Source organism: Schistocerca americana, chromosome 7 (assembly GCF_021461395.2).
Source record: "Schistocerca americana isolate TAMUIC-IGC-003095 chromosome 7, iqSchAmer2.1, whole genome shotgun sequence".
In the NCBI taxonomy this organism is placed as follows: Eukaryota; Metazoa; Arthropoda; class Insecta; order Orthoptera; family Acrididae; genus Schistocerca; species Schistocerca americana.
The window spans coordinates 117,843,185-117,859,385 of NC_060125.1; the positions used below are offsets into that span (position 1 = coordinate 117,843,185).

General features: G+C 44.4%; 1 protein-coding gene across 1 annotated transcript in view; it reads right to left on the reverse strand.

Moving 5' to 3' along the window:
• The window catches only part of LOC124621979 (UDP-glycosyltransferase UGT5-like), a 151,489-nt gene extending 142,102 nt beyond the window's left edge, over positions 1-9,387 (reverse strand). Inside the window, exon 1 of the mRNA XM_047147516.1 lies at positions 9,244-9,387. The gene's annotated coding sequence lies outside the window, so the exon portion shown is untranslated. The remainder of the gene's footprint in view (positions 1-9,243) is intronic.
• Between the last annotated feature and the right edge of the window lie 6,814 nt (positions 9,388-16,201).

Sequence of the window (16,201 nt, forward strand, 5' to 3'; positions counted from 1 at the left end):
TTTTTTTTTTGCAGCGTCTGCGTAGGTCGTATTACACGATTTGTCACGTCTGTTTAATTTGAATGCGTATTGTGTAGGACACGGTTTCGTTGTCACACGCAAGAAACTGTACCAAACGTCTCGCGTGGGTGCTGGATAAATCAGAGCACTGAAGATTTATTCACAGGGTAATAAATGCCACTGCGCGTGATTTAAAATGAAGTTATTCGTGTGAAATCTAAATTAAGAGCACGTATCTCAATTATAACAGAAATAACATATTATTTGAGTTTCAATAACAATTCGAAACCCATACTGCACAAAGGATACTAGCAAACTCTTGCAGAATTTCCGTGTGGGCTAATCACAACTCAATTCTATGTTAATATTTAGGAACTCGTGTGAATTTTATTAAAATCGTTTCGGGTATACATATTGTAATACACTTAAAACGAAAAAATACTAAATTGACCGACGTTTCGTCCATGTTGCAGCGGTTCTTCGCATGACGTACTATTTTAGCATTTTAAGTATTTTATAACCACTTCCGGCAGGGCACTCAAAACAACTTTAATGCGATTAATTCTGTGTGCTTTAAGAGTTGATACGCAGATTGTGCCGTAAAACTCCAGCTGCTCATATCGTATTTATCGTGAAGGTGAATAAATTATCGTCAAGAGGCGTCACTGTAGAATAAAAATATCTGACGAATATCCTTCGCAGTTTTACTTCCCACAAGGCTGAGAGTGGGTAAGTGCTGTCTAGTTTGCTGTTCCTTCTATTACCGACAGACGAACATTAGTTGCGCCGCCGATTCGCCTCAGGTTGAGCATTTTCACAGATTTCCTGTCCACACCATCCAACTCACGTTATTTTGCAATGCAGTATAGATACAGGAGGTCTTCATGACGTGTACTACTCTCTTTGGCAAAGGAGTACTGCTACAGTGTCCCTTATGGTGTAAAAAAACGCTCATAGAATCAAAGTAACAAATACCTCAACATCTTTTTCGGCAACGACAGCTGTTACTGTATTGTTCAAACCTAGTCTGCAAAACGCTTTTTAGAGTGTTGGAAAATTCCGACACAATCCTTAAGTCCTGATATGTAAGATAGGAGACCATAACATTTTAGCTACGTGTTTGCATTAATGACACTCTACACTCAAAGAAAAAGTCTACACTTCTCTCAAGTTTCGATTACATTGAAAATAAGCCGTCCAAAATCGAGACCCGACAGCCGTTTCTTTCCGACGATGAAGTTCCAGTGCACCGGGAAAATATTTGTCCCCTGTTTATCTGAAATAGTTTTCCAGTGCCTCGTACAGCCTCCCTGCAGGCATGATCCCGGCCTGAGGAGAGAACGGCGATTGTCATCGAATGAAGAGAGTCTGGATGCGTGAGATTTGCAAAAACCGCTTGAAGAATATTTTAGAAAGTATACGAGACAATAAAAAGCTCGGAAATGCAGATAAAGGGGGGTTTGTAAATTGCAAACTTTCACGATCGCAGATGCCACACGGAAATACTCTGGATTCTCGTGCCTTGGCAGAGACCCGCCCTGACAGTCGCGAGTGTCAACCCGCCGCTTCCGGAATACGGGGAGACTTCGCCTGGAATTCGTCTCGCGTACTGAGGACGAGAGGTGGTGTGTCGGCAGCCTCGATGCGGTTTTAGGCGTTTTTTCCCCACATTCAACCCGGCAAATGTCGGTCTGTTACCGACGTCTCGCCTCAGACACATTAGGAAACTTTAACACGGACACAGACAGTGGGGTCTCACGAATTCCAACACGGTGTGGTTGTGTGTGTGTGTGTGTGTGTGTGTGTGTGTGTGTGTGTGTGTGTGTGAGGGGGGGGAGGGACAAGATTGTGATGTCAGGAAGGGGGGAGGGAGGGTTATGATGTCAGGAAGGGGGAGGGGGGAAGGGAGCGTTGTGATGTCAGGAACGACATTCAGTCAGCAACTGTCACTAACACTGTCAAAACCTACATAACGCACCCAATGAAACGGGTTGTGGTGGTGGTGGTGGAGAATAAGGAGGAGGAGATGATGATGATGATTATGATGAATATTGATCCTTCGTAGAATACATTTCTTGGAGGAATCCAACGTTTTCTCTCGAAACGACATTAGGAGAGAGAAAGGGGTCTAGCTACTGTGGAGGTCCAATTCACACCCTGGCTCGCTAATGACTGAAGTAAAACGATTTTCTTTGCAGCCATGAGCGGATACTACAATAGGCTGTAGAAAGGGCAATAAAGCTTACTACACGCGCCGCTAATTTCTGTAGGAATGAGAAGGGTGTGAAACTGTATCGATTCTGATTTCCGGTGCTGCGGAAGATGTACTGGTCTTGGATCAGCGGATGACACCAGCCGAGAGCGGGGGACTGCGCTTAAAAACGAGGCCTACGAGAAAGACAGGCCGCGGCGCGTAAGTCACGAAGGTAGGCCTGCGCTCGCTCGCTTAACTCAGCACGCAAACTACGTTTCTACACCTGTTAACTCGTAACACGGTGTGTAGGTACAAACGGGAATTGCGTCTTCTACGAGAATCCGCTACTATGGAGTTTCATTTTTATTAGTTCTACAATGATCGGAAGTCCATAGCCAGTCCTGACAAAACTCTTACCATCTGGTCTGCAAGACGTATGAGGCAGGCGAAATACCCTCAGACTTCAAAAAGAATATAATAATTCCAATCCCAAAGAAAACAGGTGTTGACAGATGTGAAAATTACCGAACTATCAGTTTAATAAGTCACGGGTGTAAAGTACTAACACGAATTCTTTACAGACGAATAGGAAAAACTGGTAGAAGCCGACCTCGGGGAAAATCAGTTTGGATTCCGTAGAAATGTTGGAACACATGAGGCAATACTGACCCTACGACTGACCTTAGAAGAAAGATTAAGGAAAGGCAAACCTACGTTTCTAGCATTTGTAGACTTAGAGAAAGCTTTTGACAATGTTTATTGGAATACTCTCTTTCAAATTCTGAAGGTGGCAGGGGTAAAATACAGAGAGCGAAAGGCTATTTACAATTTGTACAAAAAGCAGATGGCAGTTATTACAGTCGAGAGGTATGGAAGGGAAGCAGTGGTTGGGAAGGGAGTGAGACAGGGTTGTAACCGATCCCCGGTGTTATTCAATCCATATATTGAGCAAGCAATAAAGGAAACAAAAGAGAAGTTCGGAGTAGGTATTAAAATCCATGGAGAAGAAATAAAAGCTTTGAGGTTCGCCGATGACATTGTAATTCTGTCAGACACAGCAAAGGACTTGGAAGAGCAGTTGAACGGAATGGACAGTGTCTTGAAACGAGGATATAAGATGAACATCAACAAAAGCTAAACTACGATAATGGAATGTAGTCGAATTAAGTCGGGTGATGCTGAGGGAATTAGATTAGGAAATGAGACACTTAAAGTAGTAAAGGAGTTTTGCTATTTGGGGAGCAAAATAACTGATGATGGTCGAAGTAGAGAGGATATACAATGTAGACTGGCAATGACAAGGAAAGCGTTTCTGAAGAAGAAAAATTTGTTAACATGGAGTATAGATTTAAATGTCAGGAAGTCGTTTCTGAAAGTATTTGTATGGAGTGTAGCCATGTATGGAAGTGAAACGTGGACGATAAATAGCTTAGACAAGAAGAGAATAGAAGCTTTCGAAATATGGTGCTACAGAAGAATGCTGAAGATTAGATGGGTGGATCACATAACTAATGAGGAGGTGTTTAATAGAATTAGGGAGAAGAGGAGCTTGTGGCACAACTTGACTAGAAGAAGGGATCGGTTGGTAGGACATGTTCTGAGACATCGGAAGTCCATAGGCCTACTTATAATTTGTTACGGTTGTACTGGGGTGGCACAGAATTAAAATCATGCCAAAATGATTATCAGTTGCATAACGCACCACTTCTTGTATGAAATGAGGACTGGTAAGCAGAACAGACTAAATGCCATAAACAAGCTATTCTACCATTTATATCGAGTATTGATCTTAAATTAAATTTTTTGTAGTACTGTTAACCAGGAAGACTTTATAATAGCAGATTCCAGTAGAAGATGCAATTCTAGTTAGTGCGTAGACGCCCAGCTGCGAGTTAACAGGTTTAGAAACGCGTTTTGTCTGCTGAGCTGAACGAGCGAGACAGTTCCGGCCTATGTGACGTACGCTCTGCGGCCTGTCTTTCTCGTGGGCCTCGCTTACAAGGGAACCTCCCCATCGCACCCCCCCCCCCCCCTCAAATTTAGTTATAAGTTGGCACAGTGGATAGGCCTTGAAAAACTGAACACAGATCAATCGAGAAAACAGGAAGAAGTTGTGTGGAACTATGAAAAAAAAATAAGCAAAATATACAAAATTAGTAGTCCATGGGCACGGGGTGGCCGTGCGGTTCTAGGCGCTACAGTCTGGAACCGCGTGACCGCTACGGTCGCAGGTTCGAATCCTGCCTCGGGCATGGATGTGTGTGATGTCGTTAGGTTAGTTAGGATTAAGTAGTTCTAAGTTCTAGGGGACTGATGACCTCAGATGTTAAGTCCCATAGTGCTCAGAGCCACTTAGTCCATGTGCATGATAGGCAATATCAAGGACATGTGAGCTAAGGCGCGCAGTGGTCCCGTGGTTAGTGTGAGCAGGTGCGGAGCGAGAGGTCCTTGGTTCAAGACTACCTTCGAGTGAAAAGTTTAATTTTTTTTATTTTCAGACAATTATTATCTGTCCGTCCGTCCGTCCGATGTGAAGTAACTGCGCACTAGTATGGGGATGCTACACCTAAACCGAAAAATTTGAAAACGTTAAAAAAATATGTTTTGACCGAGCACAGGGAAAACTGTGCGACTGTGGAACTGTTGCATTCATTTGTTGCAGTTTACGTGACAAACTCTTAAGTTTTCATCACTTTTTTGGGAGTGATTATCACATCCACAAAAAAACCTAAATCGGGCAAGGTAGAAGAATCCTTTTACCCATTCGGCAAGTGTACAAGTTAGGTGGGTCGACAACATATTCCTGTCATGTGACGCACATGCCGTCACCAGTGTCGTATAGAACATATCAGACGTGTTTTTCTGTGGAGGAATCGGTTGACCTATGACCTTGCGATCAAATGTTTTCGGTTCCCATTGGAGAGGAACGTCCTTTCGTCTACTAATCACACGGTTTTGCGGTGCGGTCGCAAAACACAGACACTAAACGTATTACAGTGAACAGAGACGTCAATGAACGAACGGACAGATCATAACTTTGCGAAAATAAAAAATTAAACTTTTCATTCGAGGGAAGACTTGAACCAAGAACCTCTCGTCCCACAGTTGCACACGCTAACCACGGGACCACGGCGCTTCTCAGTTCGCATTATCCTTGATGTTGCTTATCTTGCTCATGGGCTACTCAGTTTGTATTTTTTGCTTATTTTTTCCATAGTTCCACACAACTTCTTCCCGTTTTCTCGATTGATCTGCGTTCAGTTTTTCAAGGCCTATCCACTGTGCCAACTTATAACTAAATCTGAGGAGGGCGCGATGGGGAGGTTCCCTTGTTAGAAACATGTGACGTCACACCTCTATCGGTAGCGAGCCAAGGGGTGAAACGGACGTTCGCAGAGGCTACAACACCCCTTGTTCCTTCGCGGATGGCCGTAAACCGTGGGGTTTCTGCAAGAAATTCACTAGCTCACGGCACAAGACTCCGGAGTGTTTTAATACGCGTGATACGTTAATCTGCTGCGAACTTACCCTCGTTCTGTAGAAGCAGCTTATTGTGTGACACATTTAAGGTGCGCAGCCAACGTAGCAAACGGGCGAGCAGAGCCTAACGGTAGCGGAACACACACAAACTTCGTCTTCCTACCAGAGGGCAAAGCCCTCAGACGCTCGCCAAGGCTGCTGCTGCTGCAGCAGCAGCAGGGCCAGTGTGCAGCTATTGTGGGAACAGCGGGCGCGACCACGCGGTACAGCTTTAGCGCTGCTCTGGCGCTTGTAAGGCCGAACGCTGCTGCCAGAGAGCCACGATAAATGCACTTTCTGCACGGCAGCAGGAAAGTCACAGAAGGCCTATAAAGCTGAAAAAAGATGAGCGGCATTAACAATTTTCAAGTTGGAAGAGATGTGCAGTTTTTCATCTGTTAACTCAGTTACAGGTATCACGGTCTGGTGGTCATTTCACTGCTGCACAAGCTTCACACCGACACTCAACTCAGTCGTCAAATCTCCAACATTCCGATGAAGTATTTGCAATAATCTAATTGAAAGGCGTACGTAGTTCGAAATAAATGTAAATACGGTAGCGGGTATTCCGTATTAAAAGTCGTTTACAGTAACAAACAGACAAACCATTTTACACTACGTGACGCTTACGAGATTGTCTACAAAGTAATATGTCTAAGTAAAATTGATATCTTCTTCTATTAGAACTATTTTTTTTTTAAAAAAAGCGAAATAATGAGTTTCTCCTGTTCCCTTTAATGCCATTGAGGTACCGTGTGCATTGTGTCGTGCCATCTCAGCGGTTTATTACTAATAAATCAGCAGCATTTCAAAATTGGTTATTTTTATTCTCACGCAAAAGCTAAATTTAGTCATGCAGTTGGAATTAATTTCATCTGTGTGTCTTACTTGCTACGCTCACGACTATGTCGCACGACTTATTTCTAAAAGATAATCTCAAGTGGAAATAATTGTTTGTCCTCTTAAGGTGAACAACAACATGTGCCTCTTTTTGTCGGTCATCTTGTTAATGTAGTGAAATTGCGTCCTTATGGAATATCGTCTCAGTTATGTGACTGGATTTGCGATTTCCTGTCAGAGAAGTCACAGTTCGTAGTAACTGACGGAAAGCCATCGAGTAAAACAGAAGTGATTTCTGGCGTTCCCCAAGGTAGTGTTGTTGGCCCTTTGCCGTTTCTTATCTGTATAAACGATTATGGAGACAATCTGAGCAGCCGTCTTCGGTTGTTTGCAGATGACGCTGTCGTTTATCGACTAATAAAATCATCAGAAAATCAAAACAAACTGCAAAACGATTTAGAAAAAAATATCTGAATAGTGCGAAAAGTGGCAGTTGACCCTAAATAACGAAAAGTGTGAGGCCATCCACATGAGTGCTACAAGAAATTCGTTAAACTTTGGTTACACGATAAATCAGTCTAATCTAAAAGGTTCAAATGGCTCTGAGCACTATGGGACTTAACATCTGTGGTCATCAGTCCCCTAGAACTTAGAACTACTTAAACCTAACTAACCTAAGGACATCACACACATCCATGCCCGAGGCAGGATTCGAACCTGCGACCATAGCAGTCGCGCAGTTCCGGACTGAGCGCCTTAACCGCTAGACCACCGAGGCCGGCTAATCTAAAAGCCGTTAATTCACTAAATACCTAGGTATTACAATTACGAACAACGTAAATTGGAAAGAACACATAGAAAATGTATGGGAAAGGCTACCCAAAGGCTGCGTTTTATTGGCAGGACACTCAGAAAATTTAACAGACCTACTAAGGAGACTGCCTACACTACGCTTGTCCGTCCTCTTGTAGAATACTGCTGCGTGGTGTGGGATCCTTACCAGATAGGACTGACTGAGTACATCGAAAAAGTTCAAAGAAAGGCAGCACGTTTTGTATCATCGCGCAGTATAATATGGGAGTGAGTGTCACAGAAATGATACAGGATTTGGACTGGACATCATTAAAAGAAAGGCGTTTCTCATTGCAACGGAATCTTCTCACGAAATTCCAATCATCAACTTTCTCATCCGAATGTGAAAATATTTTGTTGACGCCGACCTACATAAAGAGAAACGATCACCTCCATAAAATAAGGGAAATCAGAGCTCGTACGGGAAGATATAGGTGTTCATTCTTTCCGCGCGCTGTACGAGATGAGAATAATAGAGAATTGTGAAGCTGGTTCGATGAACCGTCTGCCAGGCACTTAAATGAGATTTTCAGAGTATCCATGTACATGTAGATGTAAATGTCACCATTCGTTTTATTTCGCTTAGGAAACCAGTTTACAGTTACAGCATGAAAAAAAATCTCTTCTTGTTTTGCTCTCTGGGCCTCTGACCTGGAGTACAGTTGACTTTAAACAGACAAGGCGTTACATAGTAATCTCAAAATGGTGTAGCTAACACGTCACTCTTTATTTTTGCACTCTTAGGAGTGCAGCGCTTGTTCGAGATCCGATCCGCGTAGAATAAGTACCGGCTGATTAAAAAAAGAAAGAACGGACTTCAGTTGTTTATTATAGACAAACTATAAAATATAGAAACAAATTGCGTAGGTCACTAGATAGAGGAAGGTTGGAAGTTTTCATACAGTTCAAAAAATGGCTCTGAGCACTATGGGACTTAACATCTGAGGTCATCAGTCGCCTAGAACTTAGAACTACTTAAACCTAACTAACCTAAGGACATAACACACACATCCATGCCCGAGGCAGGATTAGAACCTGCGACCGTAGCGGTCGCGCGGTTCCAGATTGTAGGGCCTAGAACCGCTCGGCCACCCCGGGCCGGCGCTACCACAACAGGAGCAAGCTCTGAAATTCATTTGTTTCATGGCAAGTGAAAAATGACGAGTCAGTAGAGATATATTTCAGTTGAAGTGAGCGCCTAATCGATAAAAAGAGAGACAGAGAGAGAGAAGGGAAAAATAATAACACAACGCTACACACAACCACGAATGCCGGAAAAGGACAAGTGTAATGTCAAGTAGTTACTGGTAGAGGTCTGACGATTCTCCTATAACAAAGTGCATGTGAGTTTCTAATTGAAGCTAGTTCTTTCACCATACAATACTATCCAGAAACAACGTAAATGGTTCAAATGGCTCTGAGCACTATGGGACTTAACTTCTGTGGTCATCAGTCCCCTAGAACTTAGAACTACTTAAACCTAACTAATCTAAGGACATCACACACATCCATGCCCGAGGCAGGATTCGAACCTGCGACCGTAGCAGTCGCACGGTTCCGGTCTGAGCGCCTTAACCGCGAGACCACCGCGGCCGGCAAACAACGTAAATAAATATTACCAAAGACAAGGCGTTCAAAAGCTGCCACTAGTGCACGGAAGGTAACGTGTAAACAAAGCAACCCGCAGTAATAACAATAAGAAAAACCGCTCACGCGTGAGCTGCTACGCACGCACAGGTTTAGATTCCTTAAGTAAATAAGATCCGAGACGTTACGACATGCTGGCAAGTTTCCCACGCAGGCCAAACCGCTGCCTGACACGAGTTCGCGGAACCTACCTCTAAATCGTCGCTAGACGCCGGCGGCCGACTGCAGCGCGGCCGTCCTCTGCTTGTCCACGCCCCGACACGGCCGTCACGACTGGCCGCTCTTGCCACCTCGTACACGAGACCTGTGCTCCCCTTCCAGCCGGCCCACGGCGCGCCGCCTCCCGGCTGCAGGCTCCCCTCTTACGTAAGCAGCCGTGACGCAGCAGCGCCAGCCGCTGGTCGGTGGTGGGAGGGTCGCTCTGTGTTTCACGGCCGCCATCCCTCCCTGTCGGGCTGCGGGTGCTGTGGCACCGATATGCGTGAATTCCGCCGACGACCGACATCGGCCGAAGATGGTCCATCGTTTCAAATCAGTACGCAACTACGACCGCGGTCACGATGGAGCCGACGTCATCGTCCGAACGTACATACAGGGTGTCCGAAAAGTCTTCCCCTGATTGCCGGCCAGAGTGGCCGAGCGGTTCTAGGCGCTACAGTCTGGAACCGCGCGACCGCTACGGTCGCAGGTTCGAATCCTGCCTCGGGCATGGATGTGTGTGATGTCCTTAGGTTAGTTAAGTTTAAGTAGTTCTAGGGGACTTATGATCACATCAGTTGAGTCCCATAGCACTCAGAGCCATTTGAACCATTTTTTCCCCCCTGATTACATAAATTGATAACTCAGGATAGAAGATACAAATGTGAAAACTATCAAAGTTTTTTTCACACATCAGTAAACTTCCGCGTGAGCACCCTTGGTAGCGCGTAGCACATCTAGGCGATAATCAGTTTCCGTCCACACATTAGCCAACATCACTGGAGAGATCGATTCAACGACTGTGGTTTTCCGTTGCCGCAGGGTTTCAATATCGGGTGCACGTGTTCGGTAGACCTCGTTCTTGACATAACCCCATAAAAACAAGTCTGATGGGGTTATGTCAGGAGAGAGTGGAGGCCAAACCGTTGGCCCATCACGACCAATCCATCGCCCAGGAAAGGTCGTGTCGAGATAGGCACGGACGTCCAAACCCCAATGAGGCGGTGCACCGTCTTGCTGAAACAAGACATCGGGGTGATACTGAAGCAGCTGAGGAACAGCATACAGTTGCAACATGTCCAGATACACTGCAGATGTGATGGTTGCCTCAGCGAAGAAGAATGGCCCGATAATTCGATCGTGCAATAGCGCGCCAAACAATAACCTTTGGTCTCTGGTGCACTCCATGACCTCGCCAGGGGGTTGTGAACCCCAAATGCGCACATTATGGCGATTCACTAATCCACTGACAAAAAAGGTCGCTTCGTCGGAAAAGGCAATTCGTCTGAGATAACCATCATCGTCCTCAATACGTGATAGCATTTCGAGCGCAAAGTCATATCGACCGTGTACTGTCGTTGGGCAACAATGGAAGTGGAAGTTTACTGATGTGTGAAAAAAACTTTGATAGTTTGTAAACAATTAGACACCAGTTTCATGTTTGTGTCTTACTTGTAGCCTGTGTTATCAATTTATGTAATCAGGTTCAAATGGTTGAAATGGCTCTGAGCACTACGGGACTTAACTTCTAAGGTCATCAGTCCCCTAGAACTTAGAACTACTTAAACCTAACTAACCTAAGGACATCACACACATCCATGCCCGAGGCAGGATCCGAACCTGCGACCGTAGCGGTCACGCGGTTCCAGACTGTAGCGCCTTTAACCGCTTGGCCACAACGGCCGGCTATGTAATCAGGGAAAGACTTTTTGGACACCTTGTATTTCGGACGTCAACCGTTGACATTGAAATCAGTGGCCGTTATACCTGTTACACTTAACTGCAAATGTAATAATCTGGATGTACGCCGATGGATGTTTCACTTTTTCGCAGATAGTGTTTGTACAACATTTTAGCATATACTTAAGAGATACTTTCCATTCTTGATTACATGAACAATTCTCTGTTCGTGTTGAAACAATGTCTCGTTATGAATGTCACTAGTACAACCCACGTTTTGTGGGAGCGCTCTCGAAACGTTGAGGTTTCTTCCCACGGATGTGCAATTCTTGAAAGAACCGTGCGAAATATGTATTCGTTCTCGGTCAACGTGCGGGGAGTGCAACTGTCGTGACCAGTGGTATGTCAGTTTTTGTCACTGTCTTGCAGCGATTAGGCCGTCAGGTGACTTTACAGTAGTAACCGAGTAATAAATGGCAGAGCTCTGCCAGTTGCAGCGGCTGTGCTTCGGACTGTGGCGTGAGGAGAGGACCTAAATAAGGTGTGCGGAGCTGATTTGCGGAGCAACCGCGGCGGTTTCTCAGCATCATTGTTAATTTTGTATGGCGGTGGGCAAGACTGTCTTCCGAAAACCGAGTTCTAACAGATGGCTGAGTTTCGGCGAAGTGGTACCCTCTTGTCGATCTGACCGTCTATATAGTTCATCGAATGCCCATTTTCAGCAATGGCGTTGATATCTGTGTATGGGCATCGGACCAGGTCGGGGGTTCATCGGTGATGCTGAACTTGGGTGATTGATCCATTAGGTCACAGTCGGTAATTTGAGAATGTCGTTTGAGCCACATTCCTCGAAAACCTTTATTTTCCTGGCGCTCTTATAGCTTACCTCCAGTGTCTCAAAGAGGTATTGAGTCATTGATGTTCGTGTTTCACCAAGGTTTCTCGTGAATCGATTCTGATCAGTGAAGCAGTGATGTTACGTGACGCATACGTAAAAGCGTCTGTGGTAGCTGGAGCATCAACGGTGAAACTGTTGGCCGTTGTTTCCTTTGTTGGGCAACAGCATGCGAACCTTGGCCCTTTTGACGATTCTGCTCCATCTGTTCATATCGAGACCGCTGTATAGTAATGTCTGCGTCGAAAAAATCGAATATCACGTAGACGAACGATGGCGGTAACCTCTCTTCGCCGCAATTAGAAGTCAGAGGCCCAACATGATGGGTGACCACAGCGGGAAAACAAAACCCAACGTCACTGAATTACAGGTAAGTTAGAAAAGCAGCTTCGGTAACAAGTGTTTATACCGGGTTCTTCCATACTGCTTTGGAAGATCTGTGTCTATGACCGTATAACTAAGTACATTATTAATGATTATGTCTGTTAAATGTAAATTTTAATGATTATTTACGTAACGATTCTATTTTTCATATGATGTAATCTGACTTCAAAAGAAAATGTTAGCGAAAGTGTCTGTGACGTGAAATATTTATTCTCGAACACTCAATTCCATAGATCTTACATCCAAAGAATGTCATGATCTGTCCCTCGGAGCATCTGAACAATGTGGTCTGTTTTGCCTGCAGTATTGTGGTGAGCACATGTTGAGTGTGTCATTTTTCCTTTTTTGATGGTTTCTATCGAAGTTATTAAATGAACTAAGATACCCACAATCATTCGTTTCAAGTTGTAGGTTACTATTTTCACTTTGTTTATTGGTACCAACTGTCAATATACAAAACTTGACCCATATTCTCGAGTCTTTCTTGAACCGTCGATATTCTGTCTCCACTGTTTACTTAATCAACATTTTGGCACGCACTGCCACGTCACTCGTCGTCGTTGCTTTGACTGCTCCACCGCTTGCAACAGCTCTCTGTTCAACTGCGTGTGAATTCCTAAGGGACCAAACTGCTGAGGTCATCGGTCCCTAGACTTAAACACTACTGAAACTAACTTACGGTAAGAACAACACAGAGACACACCCATGCCCGAGGGAGGACTCGAACCTCCGGTGGGAGAGGCTGCGCAATCCGTGACATAGCGCCTCGAACACCACGGCTACTCCGCGCAGCAGCTCTATGTCTGAGGCCGATTATGTCCGTCCGTACACTTGCGTCGCACGCCCAGCTTCCGTAAACAGCTTGCAGGGGTAGACAGCGGCAAGACATCAGCTTTTCACGTGATCGCGAGAAGAGCTCCAGACTGTCCTGGCCTGGAGAATTCCTTTTTTTTACGTTACTGTTACAACCAAACAGAACCGTCAAACGAGTCCAGGAGCGAATGGAAGTACTCTTTAACGTGTAAGGAATTTTAGTAAGGCGCGGACTGATTAAAATGTGACATCTGAGGTCTCTGAGGTCGTCTAGGACATGGTAACTTACCAACCATTACTGACTGTCCGAAAACACGAAAACTGACATGTGGTACTGGCTGGAAAACTGTCACCGCCGACCCCCGCACACGCACACACACACAGACACACACACACACACACACACACACACACACACACACACACACATACACACACTTGGCGTTCAACGTGTACGTTTATACCAAAGGAAAGGAAAGTGCATGCCGTGCAGACGTCAAATAAATAAATTCTCGTGGCAACGCAGTACTTTGGTGACTGGCCCCGTGGCAACTCAATTTAAATTCTTTTTTCGTGCTCGAATACTTGAATTGTAACTGACAAGAGCTAACAGTTTTCATTACAAATTTCAGGGAGTAATATTTTAAATTCAGCTGACTGGATAGCCTGCGCCTTAAGGAGGTAGTTGTGATGTAACAAAATAAAAGTGATGTTGTTATTCAATGGAAAAGTTGAATTTGAGATTTAGATTACTGTTTTCTCAATCACAATTGGACAATTGGCGTAAGAGTCATGGATTGACCATTGTCATAAAATATTGCATTATGAAATGTGAGTAGTCGTTACATGCAGTTTCGCGTGGCTTGAAGCAGTCACAGCTAGCGTGCTATTGATTAAGAAATTGCATTATCGTCTTTCTAATTACTTCATGATCGTAGATACGATCATACGCGGTTGTGAAGTTATTGTTATTACAAAACAATTTCCTAAGGGGCCAGAAAAATCTTAAGGGCGCAAAAACAAGTGTAACATCAGACAAAAGGGGAATTCAATATTAAAGCTGATGCAAGAAGACGATAAAACAGTTTTCCTTTTGTCAATGTAACACGCGCATTGGACTGCAGATCTTGGTGTCTGTAATCTTAGCAAGATGCATAATTAAAATGAAAATAATACTGTGGAGATGATAAGAATGAGCAGTGCTAAATGATTTAATATTTCCAGAGCAAATATTTATTGTAACTAAAACATATATCGTACCTTATGCTTAGTACTACAATGACGGTAGATTTTTATGTCCGTTTCATGTCCATTTAGCGCTCTTTTATATAACCATTGTCCTATTGAGCCGCCCGTGTATCGTCACGATAAGTTATATCAGTTCTTCTTTTTACATTTCACTCAAACTTAGACGGAACACGTTTTTATACATTTAGTAAAAAATTAGATCAGACCGCCACAAATCTGCGTCCGTCTTACTTAAGAAAAACAGTACAAGCGTTTAGCGCTCAAAGCTTCAGTTTTTCTCCAGCGAACAAAATAGTGAAGGATTGCATATCGATCGGTATTCTTCTGTTTATATTGCCGCCCAAAGACGACGAATTACATTGTTTAGGAAATTCCACCGTCGCTATGCGACATCTTATTATACGTTAATCATTCTTTATAAACAAGTATTTGCCTTCTGGCTGAAAGTGTTAACTATTTGCTGTTTTAATGAAGCCAACAATAGCGAATATCACATAGTCTAGTGGTTAACACTACCGGCCGCTGAAGCGGAGATCACAAGTTTTAATCGCAGGGGCAGCTCGACGTCTTTTTTAAGAGGAAGGATCTGGAAAGTGGTCCAGTTAGCCTTCTGTGACCGAATGAAGCAGTGAAATCTGTAACCTGTAATTTGTTGTACGTATCGATACACCGCCGTTAGTGGCGCGCGATCGATGGCAGTTGCCGCAGACAGTGAGTGCTCGGATCCCTTTGGGTAGAGTAGCGGAAGCCTGGTTCGATCGTCGGAGTATAGGGCGGGTCGTCAAGCTAAAAAATTTGAATTACAAAAGGTAACGATCTGATAGAGCGGGTACTCGCGTGTCGCATAATAGTGCAAACGACACGTTCAGCGCAGAATTTAGGCCAATTCGTGCGTGTATTAAACTGATCCTCGTCTACGACAGCCGCTCTGCGTTCGCTGAAATGGAAAGACCGTGGTTACGCGGACAGATGCGGAATGAATGAGGGATGTGTAAGGGTTTCCCAGAGAAACTTCTGCATCGTACTCGCAACGCCCCTGGCAACACGTGGTGGGCCAGCGTTTTGTTGCTAGGATGTTTCCACTACGCTGCAAGTTCCGCTGGGAAGCCCTTACACATCCTGCACGTAGTCCCCCCACGAAGTGGCGCGGTGATTATGTTACGGGATTCGCATTCGCGAGGACGACGGTTGAAACCCACGTGTGGCCGTCCTGATTTAGGTTTCCCGTGATTTCCCTAAATCACTTCAGGCAAATGCCGCGATGGTTCCTTTAAAGGGGCACAGCCGACTTCGTTCCACATCCTTCCCTGATCCGATGGAACCGATGTGTAGTCCCGACCTCTCCACATATGATTTCCACATTTCTGGAGCCCTGAAGAAAGCTATTCGTAGTCGTCGAACTGCTTTGCACAAAGAGCTGCACGTTTGTGGACAATCATACTTCCGTAGGCACTTTTCTGTGAAGGAACTGACAACGTGGTAACAGTTATGGCGATTATTTTTGAAATAATAAACAGTTTACTTACTTTTTTCTATCTTTCTCGTTTTCATTTGAGTGCCCCTATACTCATATTTCGGATCGATACACTCTTTGCTTGCTCTAGATTCGGATGTGCACGTGTTATCTCAATATTTTGTGAGATTGTCGTTATGCTGCTGTCAGTGAATAAATCAGACGAAAATACCTAGCATAATGTCTGTTCATGTATCACTCGCAGACCAAATCCATATGGAATCCCTATCAGATTCTATGCTGAATTTGCGACTAATTTGGCTTCTCCCCTGACCGTGAAATACCGCAACTCCTTCGAACAAAATACTTTTTGCTGGGTATGGAACAAAGCACAAGTCACACCCAGCTTCAAGAATCGTAAATGACCAACAAAGGCGGTGTGCAGTCTCGTTGACATCTGCCTGTAGTAGAACCTTAC